Source organism: Amblyomma mixtum, chromosome 8 (assembly GCF_055824585.1).
Source record: "Amblyomma mixtum isolate Tamu chromosome 8, ASM5582458v1, whole genome shotgun sequence".
Taxonomy (NCBI): domain Eukaryota; kingdom Metazoa; phylum Arthropoda; class Arachnida; order Ixodida; family Ixodidae; genus Amblyomma; species Amblyomma mixtum.
The window spans coordinates 50,668,917-50,684,529 of NC_143019.1; the positions used below are offsets into that span (position 1 = coordinate 50,668,917).

Sequence of the window (15,613 nt, forward strand, 5' to 3'; positions counted from 1 at the left end):
GGCCCCGAGAAGGGCCTTTAGTAAGGACGACATCCGTTTTGTGCCTCTTCACTAAGCAGCGACGACACGGCGTGCGCAGCCCTCGTTTTGCACGAGCTGTCGAAGCAATCCTTGGTAAAAAAAAAACACGAGGGAACAAAGTCGTGCTGTGTATGCAGATGCGATCGCCTCGTGGTTCCATTCACGGCGAACAACCATCCGGCAAGCCTGGCTCTTTCGACGGATTCAGGAAACGACTGAAAAGAACAAAAGTAAGGAGCGAAGAAAGGTGCACTGCTTACAGGTTAGAACACAAAAACAAAGCTAGGCGCTGCACTCGGTTAACCCATTCAACGAGGCGTGGCGTGAGCTTTAAATCCGATTTCGACAAGGCGTGAGAAGTCGCTAAAGAAGCAAAGGCACACTGCACTGAATGAATGATATAGATAGACTAAGCGCAAGTCATAACTTCTCTAAAGCCACACTGCACTCGTTTAACCCTGCAACGAGGCCTAGCGCGGGTTCTGATGTCTGGCGCCGATTTCGACAAAGAGAGGGAACACGGCCGCGAGATTGATGCCCGCAATCTTCCAGGAAGCAATGAAGCGGCCCTGAAAAGGGCCGTTTGGAGCAGCTCTTCAACGTCAACCTACAGCGGCGTGGCGGCGAGCAGTAGGCCCAGCGTCCGCGGCGAACAATGACATCGGCTTCCGAGAAGCATATCCAGGGAACGACGCTGCAAAAAAAAAAAAAAAAGTTTCGTTACAAGCACCGCAATTTGGTGAGTCCTCAATGCACGAGAAAACTTGCGACAATGTAGTTCAGTCCTTACCTCAGGGTTGAGAATGCGCACCCCCGACAAGCGCGTCAGCGTAGCTGTCAAACGGCGGTCCTCAAAGCGCGCCTGATGCGGATCCTTGTAGTGCCGCGGCAAAAACTTTAAATACGAGCACGACACTAGCCACGTGCTCCTGGGGAAACGGCGAAAGCCGCAAGCAAAAACTGCACAGAAATTTCAGCTGGCTGTCGCCGCCGAGCGCACCACGCACGAACGCCATAGCTGCACACGCCTCGAAACGAGCGCGCCGAGGATCACGAAACGAATGCGGCATGCCCGCTCACCACGCACGCGCGGCGCGGCGGGTGCACCTAGCGATTCCCCAGGCGCTCTAGGGAGAGGTCGAGAAAGGCGCGTTGACGCCACGTCCGGTTGAGAACGAGGGCGAAGTCAAAAAACGTCACGGAGAAGCGCATCCCATCGACCAATCAGCGTTTCCAGCCTGCCGTCCCGCAAACGCTTCTGAAAAAAGTGCAGGGAAAGGCTCGAATTTCCGCTCTTAAACAGACAAGTGCAATCCTGTTATTTTAAGGCGAACGCCTCTAATGACCGTAAAAAAGCGTGTCACACGCGTTTGCCTCGGGAACTAAAGAGACAGAAGAAAGCCAGGAAAAAATGAATCTCGAAGTCAAGTATGATGACTGTAGATTGATTAGTTAATTAATGGTGTCTTCGACTGGTCGTTTCAGATCACTCTAAAGCGCTCTGAGATGCAGCCGCACGTTCGGCTGGTCGAAATCAAGCGCTCTGACTACATTCGGCTGGTTCTTTCAGAGCGCCCGCCTCCAGCTCAGAGCGCTCTGAGGCGCTCCGAGAAAAAAGTCGGAGCGGCCCCGAGATGTGCTCACGTGACAGAGCCACTTCCGCCGTTTCGCGGAGACGGATGCGAAGCCATGGTAGCCAGGGCACATCACGACCGGTCTGGCGAGGCATTCTTACGCATCCGTAGAAGCAAGTTTTGACGCTTCAGGTATTAGACGCAGTTAAAACGTCCCTGCTGTGTGGCTCTGTGAGGGGAAATGTCGAAAAGCAGACGAATGATTAAGCTGGGTACGCCGTCTATGTTGCTGTCACATCTGGGGGCTGCCGCGGCATATCCAGAGTGGTACAACGGGACACTAATTTTTTATTTTATTTTTTTCGACGCGAGCCGGAGACGAAGAACTGCTGGGGCAGCGATACAGGTTCAGCGGCGACGGCGGCGTGGGCGGTGCAGACCAGTGCAGACTGTGTGATTGCTGTCGTTGAGACCAGCCGCAGCGGCAGCGCCACTGCGGTGTGGCGATTCCGGAAGCTAGGTCCTTTCCCTCCTTCTTGCGCTTTCGCTCTGAAAACTTGCTGACCATTCGGCTTGACCGGTCTCGCTGTGCGCTCGGAGCTAGAGCGGCTCTCACGTTGCCAAATCCGAACCGGATCGTGGGAGCGACCAGTCGAAGACACCATAAGTATTGGCAAAAATGTCAAAACAGCGCAGACGTCGATACAGCCACGGAAACGGTGTGACGTCACATCTACCGGACGTCGTCACGGCATAGTGAAAATTATCACAGAATGGTCGGGAAAACGTCGGATTTGTCAAATTAGATGGAGAAAATGTGTAATTAAGCGTAATTAACACTTAAAATCCCCGAAAGATGTGGTGTGACGTCACATCCACCGGAAGTCGTCGCGGCATAGTGTTCTCGCCAAAGTGTCCTCGCCAAGATTTTGCTTGGGCGCACTGCAAAGTAGTCTCCCCACTGATCTCCACTAGGTGGCTGGATGCCGCATTCCCGCTTTCCGAGACGAGCGCGAGTGAAGCCACCGGAAGTTGGACGGCTTGTCCCGGAAGTCGGGTGTCTGCTGTGTATTTCAATGCAAAAAGTTGCGACTTTCGCCCTTTCGTTCTCAGTTTTTTGCGCTGTTCTCGAGTAATGTCTGCTGTTATATGAAAGGAACAAGCAAGTTGAACGCGAGAAATGTGAGCATTGTGTGCAGAACCCTGTAATTTCTGCGAAAGCGAAGAAAATCGGCATGCAGGTCTCACCCTGCCTTGGCAAAGGGGTACGTGCATTAAACACTATGTTCTTGCCTGGTTCCTGTCTTCCGAGCGTAAAGGAGAAGTTGTGGAATGACGATGAGGCTAGGTCATCTTAAAACCGAATTTTCGTGCAGGAAAGAAAAGGCACAGCGCGAGAGGAACGACTGACGAGAAAGACGAATGCTGCAGTGCGCGTGAGAAGCGCTGTTAGAAGTCAACTGCACCAAGCACCACGAATTAAAGCCCATTGAGGCTTAACTTGCTCCAATACGAATCAGTACATGACATGCTACGTCGAAAAAGCAGTACCATACCTTTTGGAGGCGCTAATGTGAACCAACCCAACACCGTCAACACCTCACAAGATAAGTAGCCTAGCCCTCGCTCCTTCGCTAAATATAACTCGGTAAAATGGTCGCTGCGAAGTAAGCTGCCTGGTGAATGTTTCAACCTATTCTTTCTTATATTTATCCCCCATTGATAGCATAACTTGGGCTTGAGCGTGGGAACAAGCATCACAGTAAAGAGCAGAGTTGGCGAAGCTAGGCAAACGGGACGACACCGAGCCGAATAAACGAGGCTCCATACTTGCTGCGTGTAGCGACGTCCTGTCGTCTGCTAGTGTAGTCCCATTGAGATGCAATGGGCCCTTATTTTCGAAACGTCTTTCCCGAAGATTTCGCTGGTCTCCTCGCTCAGTTGATGGCGCAACAGGTAGACATTGTCATGTAAAAAGACGAGAACGACGAAAAGACGAAATGCTAAGTAGGAAAACAAAACTGGAACTGAAAAACCGTGCTGAGGTCCGATTTCATGCACTGCCAAAGGCTGACTTCCGGGACAAGGCCACTTACTTCCGGTGGCTTCACTTTCGGGTGCCCGATGCGGCATCCAGCTCCCCTTGTGGAGATCAGTGAGTCTCCCTCACGAGAACTCGTATTCAATGAGAAAACTCACGAGCAAAGAGACAAGCGCAGCGGGAGCGCTTCACGTACGCCAAGCTGCGCCAAGCTACTGTAGCCAAGCCGCATATGCGCCGTCTGTTTCATGCTTCATCCGTACAGCACCGATGCGCTTAGCATGTTCTCGCGTCCAAACGTGCTTTAAAATATACATTCTAGCAGAAATTGAGCTTACCTATGCTTCCTTCATTTCGCAAGCAGGTGATGACAGCCATATTGCACACGAAAAACACACACCGAAACCATACACCGCATACACTGAAGACAACCAAAACCGGTAACACTTTCGTTCCGACCTACTCTAAAAAAGGTATCTCATAAATAGCCAGTAAACACACCGGTTCATTAGAAGCAAGTTTTAGTTAAGAGATATTTGTGACCAGAGGGGTGCATTCTATGTAGAAAAGTTCCTTTGCTTTCAGTTCAACTCTTCAAATAAAATTATGAATTGTAGACGGTACGTCATCGGCGCAGTGTGCCACCTCCTGCTCCCGGCCTATATAAGCGACTTTGAAAGTGCCTGAGTCGTAGTCGCGAGCACGCACCTGCTTGATAGCACCGCGCAGCACTTGAATAGCGCTGCGTGCGACAGGAGGGTGCAATAGCATATCACTAGCCCCCGCATGAGGCCCATGCAAACAGAGGGGCTCGGTGGTACAAACGCCTTCAGTACGGACAAGCTCACCGGTACGGTAGTTCACCGTATTCGCGCCCGTCCGTCATTTTGCTATTTTTATTAACGAACCCCTGTAATCGCTGCAAGCCATGTCAGTATTTTTTGGCTGCAACCCGTGATGTTCGAAAACAAGTATGAAGCGGAACCATAGCGGAACCATCGGGCTCCAGCCAGGTATTTTTGAACGTGCCTCCGCATGGGGTATCGATGCCGATTTGTATATAAAAGTTTTGTAACTTGTGGAAGTTTAAACTTAAATATGAAAGTATTGCGCACAGAAAAGTAGGTACAATAGTTCTATGGTTCTGCCACTGTAGTTCTGCCACGGCATATTTCGCTGGCTCTATGTTCGCGGACGAGTCTAGGCGGAGCAAAAGCCGTTGGGGACATCAGCCCCCTAGCAAGGAGCCCTGGAGACATCAGCCCCCTAGCGCATAAAACCTAGCGCCTTGTGATCTTTAAGTGTTTCAAAAATCCCTAGGTTGCGATGTTTGCGTGCATTTGAGTTGTGTCGGAAAGTACCCAGGCATCCTGCTTCCGTACCATAACCGCGCGAACTTTGAGCGTGCGACCATTATGGCAGCCTGAGGCGTGCACAACAAGCTTTGGTGGCAAAGACGTCGTGCGCTATGCAGCGAGCAATGACCTGTCGAGGTCGAACGTGATTCTGGAGATGATCTGCGACAGCATGAAGGTACGTCGTTGTTGTACAATGCGTCGAATCTCTGGCAGTTTATGTAATGAATTCTCAATCATCATTTCGCATCCTAGGCCGTCGTCCTTCAACTGCTGCGCGAGGTGGCCCCTGTGGTGTTCGCGTTCAAGATCTTGTCGTGATGGTTTGCTGTGGTGGACGCTGAGGCGTTGACGGCTACGACCCGGACGTAAGTATCGACTTATGCTGCTGTACGCCTTTCGGATGAACAGATCGAGCACAAGAAGGCTAGTAAAAGGAAGACCAGATGAACAGTGCTGGCTTGCAACAGCATTTGGGAATCGACGTTTGTTCATGGCAAACCACAGTCGAGTAGTTTAAGGCGTGCATGTTCCGCGAACTGGCGAGCTCTCGTATCCCCGGCCCCCACCCTTTTCCCTCAGCGGGACCAAACGTCATTTGTTTGAACGACTGTTCGGCGCGCAATTCTTTTCCGCCATGAGTTTTCCTGACCAGATGGGCTTTCATTGTTACAGTCCTCGCCCCCTGCTTCAGTTACCTCAGCATCCATACTTCCCTGCGTCAGGTGATCTGTTTCTCAGGGCAAAACAGTCCGCGAGTTGAGGTCTGCGCCCATAGGTAATTTAGTTCGGTTGTCCGCCAGTTTTAACTCTCAGCATTTCATAACAGAGTAGCTATTCATGCAAGCATGCATGCTAAGTGCTTAATTGCTGCACCAGAAAGGACTGCAGTATAAAACATTGTGTACACACGAGAGAAACTTTAACTCGTGATAACATGCAGCAACATGGCTACTTTTACCATACAGTTGTGCAAAATTGTGGAAAGATCCTTGAAAATATGTGTTGTTTTGAATGCTCATAAGAGATCTTGTCATCACAAAATGGAGCAATGTTTTCAGTAGCTGTGTATGTGTGTGACATATGTGCCAGTTCTCCAACTTATCTCCTCATTTCCATTGAAGAAAATGTGCTAGAACAATCGCATTTGAGAAATTCAGTTTGTTCACAGCCTTTGTAACAAAGGCAGAGCAAAATCTTGCTGTCATTCTTTACCTTCACACTCTGGTGCACATCATAAAAAGGTTGGCCGATGAAGAGCTTCCTTTTTGAGCACCTAAAATGGTGGGTAACATACGCAAAAACATGATGCCCATTAACTCAGTCAGTGAGTGAACAGTGTTCTAATAAATGAGAGGTTACGTTTCCTGGTTATGCATAAAGTGTTGCAATTGTAATTCTCTCTCTTGCATCAGCAAGAGATGTTGTCGGGCTAGTTGACTTCATACTTGTAATGCCATGAAAGGTTATGCGCATAAAAGATGACACGAAGAGAGAAGACACGACAGGATGAGCACAAACTAACAACTGGTTTATTAAGAAGCTGACACCTCTAAATTATAAGACAATCAGGTGCACGCACGGTGGATACACCCACAGCATGCCTGGTAAACGTAAACGCCATCATACCCTACAAGATAGATCTTAACAAAGCTGACTCGCTTCTATACAAGGTAAGAAATGTATCGCTGACGCAATTTTGTGCATTCTTAATCAAGAAAGATTCCATTATTTCTCGTGCCACGGTGTTGCTGCCCTGACCAAGAATCTTCATCTCATTCAGTCGCAGCCTACAATGGCATTTTCGGCTATGTTCGGCCAAATTCGTGGCACTTTCCTTGTCACTTAACGTGCGCTCATGCTCCTTTGCGCGATAATTCATGCAGCGTCCTGTTTTGCCAGTGTAGACCTTTCCACATGTTAGTGGGATCTCATATACAACGCCTTTCGCACATCTAACAAAGGGCTTGCCATGCTTTTCGGCGCATCCGGTCAGCCTGGTTCTCTCTTTTGCCGGGATTGAGCAAAGTCAGCCTAACTTCAGAGGCGCTGAGAACACCATAGGCATTCCATACCTATTGGCCACCTTCTTCAAATTGTGTGCTGCCTTATGCATGTAAGATGCTACTACAGGCTTTGTACCTTACTTTGGGGTCCTTTTGCGCGCTGTCCCTTTCATTTTTTGCTTGAGAGTTTCACTCACCGCTGTCAGGATCGTGTAGGGGTAGCCCGCATTGTCCATCCGGGACACTTGTTTTATGAAACTTTCACCCATTCTCTGCGGACATGACTTTGTGAGTGCAGACTCAAGGCACATTGCAGCAACGCCTCTCTTCACTGTCTTCAACTGTGCTGACCCATACAGCATAAGATGTTTCGCAACTCGGGGATGGTACATCCAACACAGATGCTTTTCTGAGACAAACATTTTGATGTCCGAAAACCGTAGACTGTTATCATTTGGTACCTTATGCATAAAGGTTAAACTTTTGCCGTGTAGTCTAAAAACATTTAAAACCTCATTCATCAAGCCAAGGTAGTTAAAGGTATCCTGTTCCTTTAAAAGGACTAAAAGATCATCTACATATCGAAAAACTTTTAAAACTTTGGCCGTGTCAAAGACGTTTGTCAGGGAACGGTCAATATAAGACAGAAAAATGTTACACAGGACAGGGGCAACACGCGACCTTATACAAATACCACCAAACTGCAGGTAGAATCCATTGTCAAAAGTTATAAACGTGCTATTAAGATAAAATTCAAGCAGAGTTATAAAATTATCTAGTCATTCCTGTTGCGTTTTGAAAGGGAACTTCGCCGTTCTCCTCTACACACGATTTAGCATACTGCAGCAGTGCAGCATGAGGTATGAAGTAAAAGAGGTCCTGGACTTCGACAGAAAGCATAAACCCAACATTTTGGTTTTGGTTCAAATAGCCTGTTACATCTTGTGCATTTCTAGTAGCAAATGGGTCAAACACATCTAGCCTCTGTAACTGCTTCTGAAGAAACAAATTGACCTGGTTCTGCCATGAGCCTCTTTCGCTTACAACCCTCCTAAATGGGAAATCCGCTTTATGAGTCTTTGCTACGAAAAACACCTGTAACAAATTGCCAGTACACTTGTTTATATCTTTTGATACCGGCGCTAGGCCATGTTCATTGCACAACCTCACAGCCTTACTTTTTACTCTAGTTACATTCCTGCTAACAGACCTAAATTTTTTACAGATTGCCTGGCCTGCCTTTTTCCTAAACACACCTTCAGGTACTATGACGAATCCACCGTCTTTATCTGCCTGCAATAAGCACAGCTTGTTTTCTCTAAAAAAGTTCAGCACTTCTATCTTGGCCTGCTTCTTTCGTGTTGACGATGGCTTCGTAATAGTCTTTGCTAAGCTGTCCACTCCTTCCAAAAGGCAATGCTCTCGATTCTTGCTGTCAGTCGCCCGGAAGGCTGACAGCGGGTGGGCAGCAGAAAGTTAGGTGGACGGATGAGATTAAGAAGTTTGCAGGGACAAGGTGGCCACCGCTGGTGAAGGACAGGGTTAACTGGAGAGACATGGAGAGGCCTTTGCCCTGCAGTGGGCGTAGTCAGGCTGATGATGATGATGCTTATAATATATATACATATTGTAAGCACAACATGCAACCTTCATCTTCATCTCTACATATTCATCATCATCGCTCATCTTCTTTTCTGGAGGGTTGGTCGTCATATTTGCGGGTGGCATTAAAGCTCGCTCCATCTTGTGCTCTGTTTCCCGTCTCACAATATATATATATATATATGATTCATTATATATATATATATATATAATGAATAAGTCGTAAATAAAATTTTTCGTACATTATGAGAAAGCACTTGGTTCAGTAGAAACCTCAGCAATCATTCAGGGATTAATCACAGGGTAGAAGAGGCATATATGAAAATACTGAAGTATAGCTTCTGCACAACTACCATAGTCCTCTGTCAAGAAAGTAAGAAAACTGCAGTAAGGAAGAGTGTCAGACAGACATGGTCTCTCAAATGCTATTCACCACGTGTTTACAGAAGGTATTTAGCGACCTGAATTGGGAACATTTTGGGACAAGAGTTAATAGAAAATGCCTTAGTAATCTGTCATTCGCTGTTGACATTGCCTTGCAACAAATTGCTAACCCAATGCGACTCGGGCAACAAACTGCAAAGCATGATCAATTATTTACACAGGAAGAGAAGAAAGTGGGCCAAAAAATTAATATACAGAAAACTAAAGTCAGCAGTCTCAGAAGGGAACGGCGGTTTGCAATATGTAGTGAAACAGTGGAATTGGTAAAGGAATACATCTACTTAGAGCGAGTGGTGTAAATCGCGGGGGCGGATAAGGGGGTTCTGACCCCCTTTGCTGAGGGTGAGAGGGTCAGGGCATGCGAGTGTCCTCCCGCTCACTCTGAGGTGCTTCCATAGACTACTCGGTTCTAGTGATCTTTTTTTTACTTTTGGGATGACTAGATATGTATATAAATTTTCGTGAGCTGCATTTTATATTGTAATAAAGTTGAAGGTAACTCTGCCACTGTGCTATATTCTGTCTTCTGCTTATACTGTCCCATTCGAAGATTATATTTGGCATCATAATGCAATAAATCAAAACGTGCTAAAAGCATCGCAATTGGTTAATGCCGTTAAATCCCTTTTCTTGCTTATCGTATCTTTAAAAAAAGAAGAAATAAAATGCACATATTCAGAATGGTTCCACCTCTACATGTATCTTTTGAAACTTGCATGGATTTATGCCACTGCTTAGGGCAGGTAGTGCCCACAGGTCCAGACAGGTCCAGGTCCACGAAAGTGAAGTGACTAGAAGAATAACATTTGGGTGGAGTGCATTTTGTAGGCATTCTGAGATCATGAATGGCAGCTGACCAGTGTTCCTCAAGAGAGAAGTGTACAACGCTGTATCTTACTGTTGCTTACCTGTGGGACAGAAATGTGGAGGCTAACGAAAAGGGTTCAACTTAAAATACGACAGTGCAGTAAGCTACAGAAATGAAAGTGATAGGTGTGACATCAAGAGACAAGAAGAAAGTAGAGTGGCTCAGTGAGCAAACATGGGGTAATGACATGCTAGGTGAAAACAAGAAGAAATGGGCTTGGGCAAGGCATGTAATGCAAAGACAAGATAACCGATGGTCCTTAAGGGTAACAGACTGCTGGATTCCTAGGGAAGCAAAGCATAGCAGGGGGCGGCAGAAAGTTAGGTGGACGGATGAGATTAAGAAGTTTGCACGGATACGGTGGCCACAGCTGGCACAGGGCCGGGTTAATTGGAGAGTTGTGGGAGAGGCCCTTGTCTTGCAGTGGACATAGTCAGGCTGATGATGTTGAGGCCCACACCATGGTTTGTGTGTTCCCTCAATTTGGTCTATTTTTGAGCAGATTCTATTTTTGTTTTCAGCTTCACTTCTTGGATGCAGCAAAAGCGCCAAAGAGGCACCTTTTTGCTGCTGACGAGTACCACATGGTGGCGGGCAAAGGAATTGAGGCGCTAGCCAAGATCCTCATCAGGGGCCTGGCAAAGATGTACGTAGCAGGCGTTCTTGCAGCTTTCTTAGGTGCACCAGCCAGGCAGATCATTTATCAGTGCCATCACTGTGGTGCCAAGGGCAGCCAGCATGGGGACTGCTGTGAGTACTGGAGGCTGTGGGACCTGCACTACTACCTGCATTACTCATAGCAGTGGATACTGCAGTGACAGTGAGGCCTGTTTCTGATGTGTTTCTGAGCTGCATCTACTGCTTAGAATCTCTTGACATCACCTGGGGCTCTTTAATGTGCAGTGGCATCACACAGGCATTTCTGCATTTAACCCTCATCGAAGTGGCCACAATTGTGGATGGAATTAATCCAGAGCTGCCCACTGCGGCGTCACTTGTAGCCCATGTTAAAGCCCATTCTGGACTTTCTTCTGGACGTTAAAGCCCATATGACAAGGGTTATATACATTGACTGATGTTGTGCTGGCCTACTTCAGAATGCCTACCAATGACAAGTTGGAAATCTTGGGTGGGAAGAATAATTGTGAAGGACATGAAGTGTGTGGAATATTACTTCTCTGCAAGCTGCATCCCTGCAAATGGCAAGCTGTTTTATACATGTGTGGTGTGGTCACGTCTTCATTGCTTCAAAATAGCAGCACCCCGCAGACATGTACTGCTGCGTGTTGTCACTAGTTGGACAGTTTTCATGCAGCCATAGCACCCACGGAGCTTTGCGGTGCCCTTTCACCAACGTCGTCACCTCTGTACTTGGTTTCGCATATGGCACAGATACATGCTACAGATACATGTTACCACAGTGCCCGATGTATCAGCTTGCCACGGTCGTAAGCAAACTGCATGCCTCTGAATCGAAGACATTCAGTGTATGGTGCAGTCTGCTTCGAGGTCTCCACGGACCACTCACTGCACTGCCGTCAATAAACTTTGCGGAGCAGCTAAGTGCCATCAGATGACAGCCAGTAAGCACCTGGTATGGGACCCATGGAAGTGAGCAATCATCAGTGCATTCACAGTTGGCTAACACAATGGCAACACCAGTTGTATGCAAGGTACAACCTAGTTCTTAGTTGCTCTTCAGTTGTGCTTACACCAGGGTGGAAATTTGGGAAAGTCGGTACTGATTCATAACATAAGAGTAGCGCAAAACCAGGACGACGGACACAAGGGGAGAGAACACACACCAACAACACAGGCGCTATGTTGTTGTTGTTGTTGTTGTTGTTGTTGTTGTTGTTGTTGTTGTTGTTGTTGTTGGTGTGTGTTCTCTTCCCTTGTGTCCGTCGTCCTGGTTTTGCGCTATTCTTCAGTTGTGCTTACACCGCACTGCCAATTATCGACAGATGTCCAACACCTAAGAAGTGCAGCCTTCCTGCCAGGCATTTAGTGTCAGTCTACTGCTGTCAGTGTAGCCACACAGTGCTGATCCTCTGTTGTCACCTTCCTCGCAAACTGCTCAGATCTTGGCCTGGGTCCCCATTACATACAGTCTCGGTGAACCCAGGCCATATACTTAGATGAGCTGTTATAGTAACAGCCACATGAATGCCCCTTTGAGGCTCACTTGCTCAAGATGATCCCAAAGTCGTTCATGTAACTAAGGGCAATAGCAGACATAGCCATGTGCCTTTGCTGCACCTCTCCAGCCCACCAAATAACCTTTGCACAGTGGATATGCCTCCTGCTACAAAGTGAGCTTGCTACTTAGCCCCTTTGCACTGTATGGCGCAGTTGCCTTTTGCCCAGTCCAGTCATTGGCTGACACTGTTGCATGAAGTGCCATGAAGAGGGTTGCCCAGCATCTAGGTGCCTAATGAAATAGAGCATCATTGCCCTCAGCTGTCAGATGCAACAGCACCACTTCCTTACTTTTTAGCCCTGCACTGTCATAGTAGCCTTTCAGATCTTTAAGGCTCACAGGTGGCATTTGCATTTTCCTCCACCAACATCACACAACTTAGTATATATTAAGTGGTACTAGAAAACATGTTTTACTGTGTTGGCCATGTGGATGCTGTGAACATACAAAGACATTCTAAAGTACAGGCCTGGTGCTTGCATTGTGAACGCTGAAGTACTCAGTCGTTTAGTGGTGATGTCTTCTCCAACTGTGGAGTCTGTCCTGCAGAAGGAATACACAGGTCAAGAAATTAAAATTGTTGACAACCACAAAATCCTTGGAGTTACTTTCTCGTCGCATCTCAGCTGGGATCAGCATGTGGAAAATATTTGTAAAAAGCTCTCTTCAGTAGCAGGTGTTCTATCACGATGTCGATGGCTTCTTCCCACTCACGTGAAAATTCAAGTTTATCATGCTCTTTTCGGTTCCGTTTTGAATTACTGTAACTCTGTTTGGGCAACCACCACAAAAACAAATGTGATAAAAATACAGGTTCTGCAGAAGAAAATGATCCGCTACATTGCAAACCTTCCTTATCTCTCTCCATCACGAAGTGCCTTTATTAATTATAAAATAATTCGTTTTGAACATATGTATGTTTTTCGCATTTTGAGTTTTTTTTACCATTCTTCTCCTGCGCATAGAGATTTCCTCGTACATACTGCCCATTTAAGCACCGCTTCGAATCGAACCCACACTCGAAACACCGATCTCTGGTATATTCCATATTTTCGAAATATTTATAAACTTCAAACGCTTGAACATACAAAGTTTTGGCTAGTGTTAAACAAAGTGAGTTAAAAATGTATTTGTTAATATATAGCCAGGTTGCATTTTATGTGCCTCTGTTTGTCTGCCGGTGCCATGTATGCACAATAAGTGTTTTTTTTTTGGGGGGGGGGGGGGGGGGTCCTCTCTTTGTTTTCATGCGTCTGTAAAGTGCCATTGTTTTCATTGTATTGGATCAATATGTCACTTACTTCGTTGTGTTTGTTTGTTCTAACCTATATATCTTTGTAAACCTTTTTTTTGCGTTCTGTCGTGTACTGCCATTTGAGGTGCTTGGGCCCCATCAAGCTGCTTTTTGGCAGCTTTTAGCCCTTGCATCTCTCTAGGATGTAACTTACATTCTCGAAAAATAAAGTGAAATGAAATGCTAGATGAGTCATACCCAACAGTATTGCCTGCCTCTGCTCTGGCTGAGCCAACTAAACAATCAAACCCCAGGGAAGCTTTTGGATGATGTTTGGCTATGCAGTGACACATCTGGTACAGCTTTGAAGCTATATACAAGGTCAACAGAGCTCTGTTCCTTAGAACTGCATATTACTGGGTACTAGAGTCAAAACTGCTCCATTTTTACACCATGCCATCCTGCAATTGAGTCACAAAGTGGAATGGGGTGTCATGAAAATTAATCTTGGAGCGAAAGGTGTAGTGGGTGCCCTTCTGTAGATGAAGATACCACTACCACACTCTATCACTGGCTTGTATGTTGCGACCATCGCAGACTTGCTTGATCAGCACCAGTTTTACCTTAACCATTTCCTCAATAGCTGCAGTTGTGCCTTCTTGTAGAATTTACAGCGCCTCTTACAGGTTGATAGCACATTGTCGTAGAGGATGGTTTTACAAAATGGGTGAAATCTTTTCGAGTGGCCCTAAGAAGCCACAATTTGGAGTCCATTTGATGTTCTCTAGTCATGGCTTGCCTGGCTTCATTGCCTCTCACTGTGGTCCTGCATTATTGCTTGTTTCAACATATTTCTGCATTGCAAATGGAATGACATAGCTGTGCACTCCATCATGACTTCCTGCATAATGGTGTTGCTGAACATTTGGTACAAACACCTCAGTCCCCACTCAGGAAAGTCACTGATGAAAATCAGCTAGCTCAATCACTTACCATTGAATTATGCGACAACGCTTTGACATAACAGGTTCTTTATGTGCACAGCTGCAGGTGGGCTGGATATTGAAGGTAGCATTCGCCGTGCTGCACCCAGATCTCATTTCGTCTGTCCTGCACAAACAAGTGATGACATGTGACATGTCTGGTTCCTCCTTCATGGCCACGTGAGGCAGCTTTCGTCTGGAACCTCCCCCCAGGACCTTTCGGGTACATCATCATCATCAGCCTGACTACGCCCACTGCAGGGCAAATGCGTCTCCCATGTCTCCCTCCAATCAACCCTGTCCTGCACTAGTCACAGTCACGTTATCCCTGCAAACTTCCTATTCTCATCTGCCCACCTAACTTTCTGTCGCCCCCTTCTACGGTTGCCTTCTCTGGGAATCCATTTTGTTACCCTTAATGACCATCAGTTATGTTGCCTTATTATTAAATGCCCAGCCCATGTCCATTGTTTCTCATGACGTATCTGTTAGCCGTTATTGCAGTTTCATACACTTCTGTATTTGTGCACGCTTTTTTCAGCTCTGCAGTGAATCACCTTTTATGTAGCTGGTATTGTATCCCAATTGCTTTCACAATTATACTGCAATTTCGCCTGTAATTATGCCATGGTAAAAACTGCATTTGTTTTTACCTGCTCTCGTTGTGACATGCTCTCATTGTAGTCATTTTGAAATCACTTGGTCAGTGCAAGCGCAGCTGAATGGTCCTGGGCACTGTCCATGCTTTAAATAACACGACCACGAATATAACGCGAGTGGGGAGTTTGAGACCTAATGGAAGTGAAAAAAAAATCTAATTATAATGCGATCTCAGCGTGTTCATGCCAACTACAACCGAGAACTTGGAAAAATGGAGATGGTACATAAATATACAAAAGCAACATATTTTCTTTATGTGAACATTACGTAAACATTTCAGAGGCAACATTCCAGAAGAGCGTGCAACGTGCACAGCAAAGCTTCCTATGCGTTAAATGCAGTCTCCAAAACGGTAGCAGCTGCCATCAGCGCCATGCCACCATTGCGTCATGTTTTGTGCCGCCCAGTCCTGTTTCCTTTCGCCTTTCTTTCTTTTTGCTACTCCACCGAACTATTTCAGTGCCTTCTCTTTCTCAGCAGCCTGCGCAGCCTTATTTTCACGTTAAAATTTTCATTTACCCTTTGCGCGCTGCGTGGCCCCAAGGCCTTCGCAAAGCTTGCTTTTCTTAGTAGTTTGGTAGTCTGGTGGTGAAGCTTGCTGTGGCTACCTTAAATAGCAGCGAGG

General features: G+C 46.6%; 1 long non-coding RNA gene across 2 annotated transcripts; it reads left to right on the forward strand.

Annotated features, from left to right (window-relative positions):
- The first annotated feature begins 4,834 nt into the window (after nucleotides 1–4,834).
- LOC149332381 (uncharacterized) lies at nucleotides 4,835–11,680 on the forward strand. Of its 2 annotated transcripts, XR_016285160.1 has the most exons (5): nucleotides 4,835–5,169; nucleotides 5,247–5,359; nucleotides 8,223–8,259; nucleotides 10,433–10,557; nucleotides 11,009–11,680. It is a non-coding gene; the product is annotated as an uncharacterized LOC149332381 (long non-coding RNA). The 2 variants fall into 2 exon arrangements; XR_016285161.1 differs by lacking the exon at nucleotides 8,223–8,259.
- Nucleotides 11,681–15,613: the final 3,933 nt, after the last annotated feature.